The 9,459-nt window shown below is 47.9% G+C and overlaps 1 protein-coding gene and 1 pseudogene across 2 annotated transcripts in view; one reads left to right on the top strand and one right to left on the bottom strand.

Moving 5' to 3' along the window:
* Nucleotides 1-4,201: 4,201 nt before the first annotated feature.
* RAB7B (RAB7B, member RAS oncogene family) overlaps nt 4,202-9,459 on the top strand; it is a 30,474-nt gene continuing 25,216 nt past the window's right edge. Inside the window, exons 1-2 of one of the 2 annotated variants that reach the window (XM_055420009.2) lie at nt 4,202-4,408; nt 6,797-6,833. The gene's annotated coding sequence lies outside the window, so the exon portion shown is untranslated. The remainder of the gene's footprint in view (nt 4,409-6,796; nt 6,834-9,459) is intronic. The other variant, XM_055420008.2, reaches the window with a different exon arrangement.
* Nucleotides 6,667-6,832, bottom strand: LOC148775044 (large ribosomal subunit protein eL39-like; annotated as a pseudogene).

Raw genomic sequence — 9,459 nt, 5'->3', positions numbered from 1 at the left:
CACATCTGCACATGTTCCCAAGGCTATGCATCCTCCAATGAAAATCCATCCTCTCCACAAAGCTTTTCTGTTTGACATCCTTTAAATCTCCACAACCCTTTAGCTGTGTTTCTTATACCATTATTTGCACCATGTCTTATTCCCACTGATAAAATGCAAGTATTCATTTTGTGTCCCCACGAAGGGTCTGACTGTAGAATGAATGTGTGCAAGAGAAAGAAAGGAAGGAAATTCAATGAACATATAGTCAGGGCTTCCCCCACAGAGCAGAGGCTGAATGCCATTTTCCAGTGGAGCCTGTGCCAGGGGGAGAGAGGGGAAGCTGCTGACTTTTGATCCATGTGGACAGAGGAAGCAGAGACTAGAGCCCAAAGGTGCTTGGTGACTTGGCTTCCCAAGGCGTTAAGGGCAGTTCTGCAATCATCTCCTGAAAGTTTAAGTTTCAGTCTCACGTTCAAAACCAGCTGAGAACAGTCCACTTCCCCTACTCACAAGCACCCACAGCAGCCAGGGGGCCCGTGATCACTTCTACATGCTCTCTAAAGAGGCTCAAAAGTACTTCTATAACTTTACAGATACCTGTCTGTCCCCTCCCCCAACACACATGTGTCATTTAAAACCAGGTCTCAGAAAAGGAGAAGAATAGGGGGGTGGGGGATTCCCAAGGGCACCCATTTAAAAGCAAATTGGCTGTCAGAAACTAATTTGACAACCAATTTGGTTGTCCTGAGGGTGAACTGATACACCCTTTCAGTTCAAGTAGACCAAGAAGAATTTGCCCTGGAATTTTTCCAACTTTAATGTAGCTGTTCAAGTATTACACTTCATGGAAATCACTGCACCTTCCCTCCAGGCATGTTTGCCAGTGAAACAAAGAAATGAGTTTCAACTAGAGCTTTTGTTCCATCAAACACTCCTTTCCAGGCCCTGTATCTGTGGCCAAGGGTGGGTTAGAGGATATTAAGTCCACGCTTAAGAAAGGTATAGTCTAGCTGACCAAACAGACCTAGACAGCAAGCAGCGATGAAGCTGTATTGGAGACTCAGACTGAAAGAAGAGCTCCCTAACAGTGAGGATTATTAAAGAAAGCATGGACCTCATGAGGGAAAAATCCCAGCTCAGGAGGAATACGGGGATGGGAGGCACATACATCCCCAGTGTATAAATCTATTATAAGCCTTAGAGGGGTTCCTTGGGATCTGGTGACTCACCTCATTTGCAAGTGTCTAAACTCACTGGAATCAAGATTGCCGGGAGAAATAGCAATCACCTCAGATATGCAGATGACACCACCCTTATGGCAGAAAGTGAAGAGGAACTCAAAACCCTCTTGGTGAAAGTGAAAGAGGAGAGTGAAAAAGTTGGCTTGAAGCTCAACATTCAGAAAACAAAGATCATGGCATCTGGTCCCATCACTTCATGGCAAATAGATGGGGAAACAGTGGAAACAGTGTCAGACTTTATTTTTTGGGCTCCAAAATCACTGCGGATGCTGATGTGCAGCCATGAAATTAAAGGACGCTTACTCCTTGGAAGTAAAGTTATGACCAACCTAGATAGTATATTAAAAAGCAGAGACATTACTTTGCCAACAAAGGTCTGTCTAGTCAAGGCTATCATTTTTCCAGTGGTCATGCATGGATGTGAGAGTTGGACTGTGAAGAAAGCTGATCGCCGAAGAATTGATGCTTTTGAACTGTGGTGCTGGAGAAGACTCTTGAGAGTCCCTTGGACTGCAAGGAGATCCAACCAGTTCATTCTAAAGGAGATCAATCCTGGGTGTTCATTGGAAGGACTGATGCTAAAGCTGAAACTCCAATACTTTGGCCCGCTAAAGCTGAAACTCCAATACTTTGGCCACCTCGTGCAACGAGTTGACTCATTGGAAAAGACTCTGATGCTGGGAAGGATTGGGAGCAGGAGGAGAAGGGGACGACAGAGAATGAGATGGCTGGATGGCATCACCGACTCAATGGACATGAATTTGAGTGAACTCCGGGAGTTGGTGATGGACAGGGAGGCCTGGCGTGCTGTGATTCATGGGGTCGCAAAGAGTCGGACACGACTGAGCGACTGAACTGAACTGAAACTCACTTTATTCCCCTTTAATCTGCCAACCACAGTTACCCAAGGCATAGTTAGAGGCAGCTCAAATGAACCTCACACTGATGATTCTGAGCAGGACCCTGTGGGGCTCTAGGGTGAGAGGGAGAGAGTCAACAAAGTAGATGATTGAACGGTTAACCCCACTAGGGAGTTGTCAGTTAAAACTATGGGATACCCCTATAAGTTAATGATTACTCAAGAAAGCAGGTTTGCTTAACCACAAAACCAAGCAGGCTTGCTTAGCAACAAAACCATGCAACAGAAACACGTGACACCCCCCAAACAATGAAACAATGGTGGCATGAGACCCATGCACTGCCCAGTGAGCTCAGTACGTTAATGATCCCTAGGACATGCTCTCTGCACACATAAAAAACAGTAAGTGTGGACCTAGCTTGAGCGCGTAGGGATGAAAAACTCCCCGACTCAACCTGGAGGAGTTGGTGATGGAAACATGATGTCTACTCAAGAAAGTCAAAGAAGTTCTTCTCCTGCTCCTGCTAAGTCACTTCAGTCGTGTCCGACTCTGTGTGACCCCATAGGTGGAAGCCCACCAGGCTCCCCCATCCCTGGGATTCTCCAGGCAAGAACACTGGAGTGGGTTGCCATTTCCTTCTCCAATGTGTGAAAGTGAAAAGTGAAAGTGAAGTCGCTCAGTCGTGTCCGACCCTTAGCGACCCCACGGACTGCAGCCTAGCAGGCTCCTCCATCCATGGGATTTTCTAGGCAAGAGTACTGGAGTGGCTTGCCATTGCCTTCTCTGTCTCCTGCTCCTACTTTTCCTTTAATTATAAAACTGTAGTACACTAAGTTCTCAGGTGCGGCATTTCTCACCTGCCACCTGTAAGCCTCACCTGCATCCTATTCTAATAAATAACTTCTTATCTGTCATTTTGCTGCCACTGAACTCTTCTCTGCACTGGGACATAAAGGACTGTGGCACAAGCTCTTCGGAGGCTGTGGAAATGACACCTGATGGCTTCAAGGGCACAGAATCTTTCTGTGTCCTTCATTTCTTTGATCATAGGAAAAAGCCTTCATTCAGCCTCTGTGACCTTCTCTGAGAGCCAATGGGCAGTTTCAAGGAGTTGTTAGTTAGGGAAGGGAGGGGATGCAAGACAAGGGAGAAGCAATGCAGACCAGCCTTGGGGCAAGGTCCTGTTTCCCCATCAACACAACACTATCTTTAAGCTATTCTGCAGGTACTGAAACCCCCTCCAGGTGAAAGAAGTTAAGGATTATCAATGGTATGCTGCCCACAGGCATGCAGACCTCAGACCAGTTGGACCTGAAGGATGACTTCTACTTACCTTATCCAAGAATGTCCACGAGCTGATCACACCTTCTTTGGACAATTACTATAAAACCGCTCACTGTCTTCTTAGGTTGGGACACACAATTTTGAGGACATTAGCCCGCTGTGGTCCCCCTTTACCTGGCAAGGTAATAAAGCTATCCTTTTCTGCTTCACCCCAAAGTCTGTCTCTGGGATTTGATTTGGCACTGGTGTACAGAGAAGTTGAGCTTTAGGGAACACTAACATTTTAACTCACTGCAGGTTCCTAAGAACTTCAGGTTGGGTCACATGCTCTTACCCGAGAAGCCTAGGGAGATGTCAGGGCTTGCCTCCCATCTCACGAGGCTTGTTCTGTGAGTGTGTGTGTCGGGGGTGGGGGGTGGTGAGGAGGGAGGTATTGATGTGGTGTGCGTGTGCAGCGTAAGAGTGAGGGCAAGGTGTGGGGACCAGAGCCTCTCCCCAGCAGGCTGACGGCAGGACACATGTGAGTCTGACAATTCAACCAACAGAAGGGCAGCTTTACTGGCTGGCTTCCAGCAGCAGATGCAGAAGTTCCTAAAAACAGCCAGAGGCTTTTTATGGTAACAGACCCTCTGAGTCACAGACTCAGACCCTCATGCCTCTCCTGCCTCATCCCTGCCATCCACCCCGCCCGCCCTGCCTCAGGGCCCAGAGTCTCTGTAAACTCAGTTCTCAGATCCAGTCTTCTGGGAAGCCCAGCTTTCCATCCTCCCCACCCACTCCACCCACACAGCTGAGGTCACACCGGCCCAGCCTCTTTTGCAACTTTCCCAAGTTTGTGCATAAAGAGAAAGGAGGAAAACTCAGAAGGAAGTGACTTGGCCTCAACAAGTTTGCTCCCAAAGCCTTTTTCCTCTGATCTAGCTGAGACTGCTGTTCTAAGAGGAGTCCCGCAGACTCAGAGAGAACCCCCCACCTGCCATCGGAGGCTGAAAAGGCTCTGGAAGCTTTTCCTGGTTCTTGTCTGTTCCAGCAACCCCAGAGGTATTTGGGTTTGTGGGTGTGGGGAGGAGTGGAGGACAGGGAGGGTTCGAATCTGGCAGCTGCGGAGCATAGATCCAGCCCAGAGACCCCTCCACGCCTGAGCAGCTCCAAGGGGGTGGCAGCAAGCCAAGGCAGAAAGGACTCCTTGCCCAGCCCAGGGAGCTGGGGCCTGCTTGGGACTCTGCATGGCCGCAGGCAGGGGGCAGGATGGTGCGGCTGGCCACACAGTCAGAGGAGGGCAGAGAGAGAGCCGGGCGGGGCTGGATCCTTCAGCACCCATCACACGGACAGGGCACCTTCTGGGATGGAACCGGGTCAACCCAAGGGTCTCGTGGGGGAACAGGAACCTGCTGGAGTAGGAAAGTGTCCCTCTTGTTCTAAATCGTAAATATTCCCCAGCATAGCTCTGCAGGGCTCGGGGAGTCAATGAACAGAGTTGAACAGACTCAGAGCTTAGTCTCGCAAGCTAGTTGTTCCCAACTCTGGAGCCCGCTGGGCTGTGATGGCGTTTTGTTAGCTGCAAAATGTCGTATAATTGCTACACATTGTATGTTAATAAAAATAAATGCTTTGGACTGGCTGATCAATTCCCTACCACAAAGTGCCGTGGAGATAGTGATTGATCTATATCTTTGACCTCCATCGTACTGATGTGTGATAGGCAAGCAGTACATATCCTGAAAGATGGATGGATGGATAGATGACTATTTATTGAAGACTCAATATTCTTGGCATGGGTCAGCCTCTTTAGAGGGATTGAAAGGTGTGAGGCATTGTCCTGCCCTCTAGGCACTGACAGTCTACTTGGGGAGATAAGACTAATACCCCCAAAGAACTTAAAGAACAGGAATGCTGAGCCTCCTGAAACAAGACTGCGGGTACACTTCCCCGGGGGAGCAGGTCTAAGCCTGCTAGGATTTGGGTGGGTGAGGTGGACTTGCAAGCCTTCCTGAGAGGCAATAAAGACTCGTGTTCTCTTAATAGCCTCTTTTCAAAGACAAACTTGCTCCCAAGATTGTAAACCCCATTTATGTGTTAGGGTGGATACCTCTGTGATTTGCCAAGGCGTGGGAGCAGAGCGGGGAGGCACTGCCACAGGACAGGAGGCGGGGGCAGGCTTTGCCAGCTTCCGAATGCCCGTCTGCCCCTGCTCGCTGCCTCTCATCCCTCCTCCTTGTCGGCAGCAATGACCCCTCGCCCAACACCAAGGAGGCAGAAGCTTGTTTCTGGGTCCTGGTTGGGGCCAGAAGGGCAGAGAGAGAAGGAAAGTGGGCGGGTAAAAGCAGAGTAGGTCCAAGAGTTCTTAGGAGATTGGCTTTAAAAAACTTGTGTGGAGGGGGTGGGGTGGGTTGCGTGGGGAGGTATAGCTCTGTCATTCTTACTCTCTGGGCAATGAAAAATCCGTAGCTTTAGCAGATGGGCAAGGCCAAGTCCTGCCAGGCAAGAGAATAGTTTCCGGCAGACTCTGCTCTGTGTGGGCCTGGGCTGGCTGAACAGGGGCCCTGCTTTCCAAACCTGCTTTTCTTTGTTATTTAACAGTGGAGGGTGATGACTCAGTCTGGCCTCTAGGAGGATGCACTGGTTTAAAGCATCTGAGTCAGCTGGGTTGGGAGGGAGGAGGCTTAAAAGGACAGCCACTGCCAAAGCCCAGCCAAGGGCAGAACCCGGAGGATATGGGAAGAGCCTTCAGCACATGCTTCCCTGGTGAGCTCAGCCAGTGTCTACCCACAGGCCACCTTCTGCCACCACGGATGCAGTCTGGTCACCCTCCTACTGCTAGTTATCCTGGAGCCAAGGACAAGGCTGTTTTATTTTATTTTTCAAATAGAAGGACTCACACATTTACTACTGAACCACCCTGCTGCTGCTGCTAAGTCACTTCAGTCATGTCCGGCTCTGTGTGACTCCACAGACAGCAGCCTACTAGGTTCCTCTGTCCCTGGGATTCTCCAGGCAAGAATGCTGGAGTGGGTTGCCATTTCCTTCTCCAATGCATGAAAGTGAAGTCGCTCAGTTGTGCCAGACTTTTAGTGATCCCATGGACTGCAGCCCACCAGGCTCCTCAATTCCATGGGATTTTCCAGGCAAGAGCACTGAACCACCCTACCAATGCATAACACAGAAACGAAGAGAAAAAACATTTTTTCCCAGTAGAACGTGCCCCGTTGTCCAGATAGTGGTGATGTTTTCAGCTACGTATGATAAACAGCAGTGACCTTTATACCAGATCAACATGGGACCCTCTCACATGGGATTCCTTACAGACCCAGCTGGGTTCTTCTCCAAGGTCTCTTCTTGGAGTTGTACCTGATCTTATTACCAACTGTCATGTGAATCCATTGGGTGAATGGGATATTCAGATAACTTCTGCTTTTGTTTCTTGGCCAGGAATTGCTTGATCCTGAAAGTCTTGTGAGAAGGCATGGTGAGGAACGGGGTCAACCACACACACGGAGGTGGTGGAGCAGTGGGGGGAAGACATGCTGCTGTAAATAACCCCCGCAGCAAATCCCTGCCATTCCGGGGGGTGGGGGGTAGAACTGCCTGGCAGCACACTTTGAGGGCACATTAGGGGAAGGACCAGGTGGTAGTAGGTGAGGGAGCTCAGAGTAGAAGCTGAGGTGAGCTAGAATCTGGAGAAGAAAAGACTCAAATAAAACTCCCACCCTATGAATCTCAGGAGGGCTGGCGTGGAGCAGAGGAGCTGGGCCTTCTTTCTGTGGCTTCTGGGGGAAATCCACCCCTCATGGAGGGAAGCTCTTTGGGGGCACATCTGGCTCCATCTCTCCATGAATATGCTGGAGGTGTGGGAGGTTGGACCAGGTGAACTTCGGGGTCCTTCTCTATTGTACTGGAGCAGGATCTACACTGGTGACTTGAAATCAGCCATGGTGGGAGTCTTTACACCACAGAAAGCAGCAGGCGCTACAGATCAGGTCTCTGTCCCCCGCCACGGTTAACCATCTAACTGGGTCATTTCTGTTTGCTGTAAGAACAAGACACACTTGCTACCCTGCAGAATCAGCCTCAGCCATGAAAGATGTCCATTTTACCCACAAGGGAACAGACTCACCAAGGTTAAGACACTCTCCCAAGGTCACAAGCGTATGGAGGTGGGATGAAAATCCTGACTCTGAATCTCATGATCATGCCATGGTCCCTGGCGGCCTCTTTCCTACCCCAGACACAAACATGACTATCCTGTCAGATGACCTTGTGCTGCCATCCATCCATCCACCTGCTCTTTTCAAAGGAACACTATCTTTATCGGATATTTTTAATTACAATAACTTAGACTTGTGTAACAAATTTTAACAAGATGTATATAAAATAAAACAATAGCTCCTAGCCTTTAATCTACATTTCCCAACCTCCTGTTAATCATTCAGTATGTATCTATCCATAGTTTTCTGTGTAGTGCAAAGAAAGAAAGAGAGTGAAATAGCTCAGTTGTGTCTGAATCTTTGCGTCCCCTTGGACTGTAGCCTACCAGGCTCCTCCGTCCATGGAATTTTCCTGGCAAGAATACTGGAGTGGGTTGCCATTTTCTTCTCCAAGGGATCTTCCCGACTCAGGAATCGAACCCAGGCCTCCTGAATTGTGGGTAGATGCTTTACCATCTGAGTCACCTGGGAAGCCCAAAATTGGACCCTGAGGGAAGTCCCCACAAGTGTCTTAAGAGCATGGTTGAGGGTAACACTGGAGCCATTATAATTCAGCATTTCTATGGAGAATTTCTTCAGACAAGAATATTGCAGTGGGTTGCCATTTTCTTCTCTAGGGGATCTTCCCAACACAGAGACTGAACCTAGGTCTCCTGCATTGCAGGCATATTCTTTCCCGACTGAGCTATGAGGGAAGCCTCTGTGTATTGCAGGACAAGGCAGGTTTTTTTTTTTTTAAGGAGTGAATTAATAAAGTGTCTGTGTATTGCAGAACAAGCATAAATATAATATTAAATATATGATCACATACTTAGGGCTGTTGTTTGTTTTTATACAATTGGGGTCATACTATAGAAAATGTTCAGTGATTTTATTTTACTTAAATCATCATCCTTTTCCACTTCATTAACTGACTCCTTTGAAAACTGCCTAGAATCCCAGAGGATGAATGATCATAATTTATGCCACAGTCTCTTACTGATAGACGTTTAGGTTACAGTGTTCTTCAGTGATCACCTTTACAAAAATGTGTTTTTGAGCATATGTGTATTTCTGTTGGATACACTTCTAGAATTAGAATCTAGGGTATGTCCCTATTAAATGTTGTTACTGTCAAATTGCCCTTCAAAAAGATGGTGCCAGTTCATAGTCTATTGGCAGGAAACAAGAGTTTTTCCCCACGCATTTGTCAATACTAATTTTTTTTTACTGTCAGTTTTTTTTAATTTGTTTATTTTTTTAACTGAAGGATAATTGCTTTACAGAATTTTGTTGTTTTCTGTCAAACCTCAACATGAATCAGCCATAGGTATACATATATCCCCTCCCTTTGAACCTCCCTCCCATCTCCCTCCCCACCCCCACCCCCAGGTTGGTTCAGAGCGCCTTTATGAGTTTCTTGAGCCATACAGAAAATTCCCATTGGCTATCTACCTTACTTACGGTAACATGAGTTTTCATTTATTCTTCCCATATATCTTACCCTCTCCTCCCCTCTCCCTATGTTATTATCAGTCTTTTTATCATTACTTAGCTAGCTATGTGGCTGTGCCAGGTGAGAGCTGTGGCACGCAGGCCCTTCGCCGCCTGGTGCAGGATCCCTCATTGCAGCTCACGGACTCTCCAGTTCTGGGGTGCAGGTTCAGTAGTTGCGGCATACAGGTTGTTCCATGGTTTGTGGGATCTCAGTTCCCTGACCAGGAGTTGAACCCACATCCCCTGCATGGCAAGGCAGATGTTTCACCACTGGACCACCAGGGAAGTCCCTATCATCAATCTTCTTAATTTTTTGTGGGTGAAAAAAGTAGTATTTTTTAACTTTGCATATCCTCAAAAAGCGGTAAGTTTGAGTACCGCTCAAAACTTACTATTTATCATTTATAAGAT

Source organism: Moschus berezovskii, chromosome 17 (assembly GCF_049115385.1).
Source record: "Moschus berezovskii isolate FMDL1 chromosome 17, NW_MosBer_1.0, whole genome shotgun sequence".
In the NCBI taxonomy this organism is placed as follows: domain Eukaryota; kingdom Metazoa; phylum Chordata; class Mammalia; order Artiodactyla; family Moschidae; genus Moschus; species Moschus berezovskii.
The sequence above is the reverse complement of the archived record's forward strand: the minus strand, read 5'-3'. Positions and strand labels throughout refer to the sequence as shown.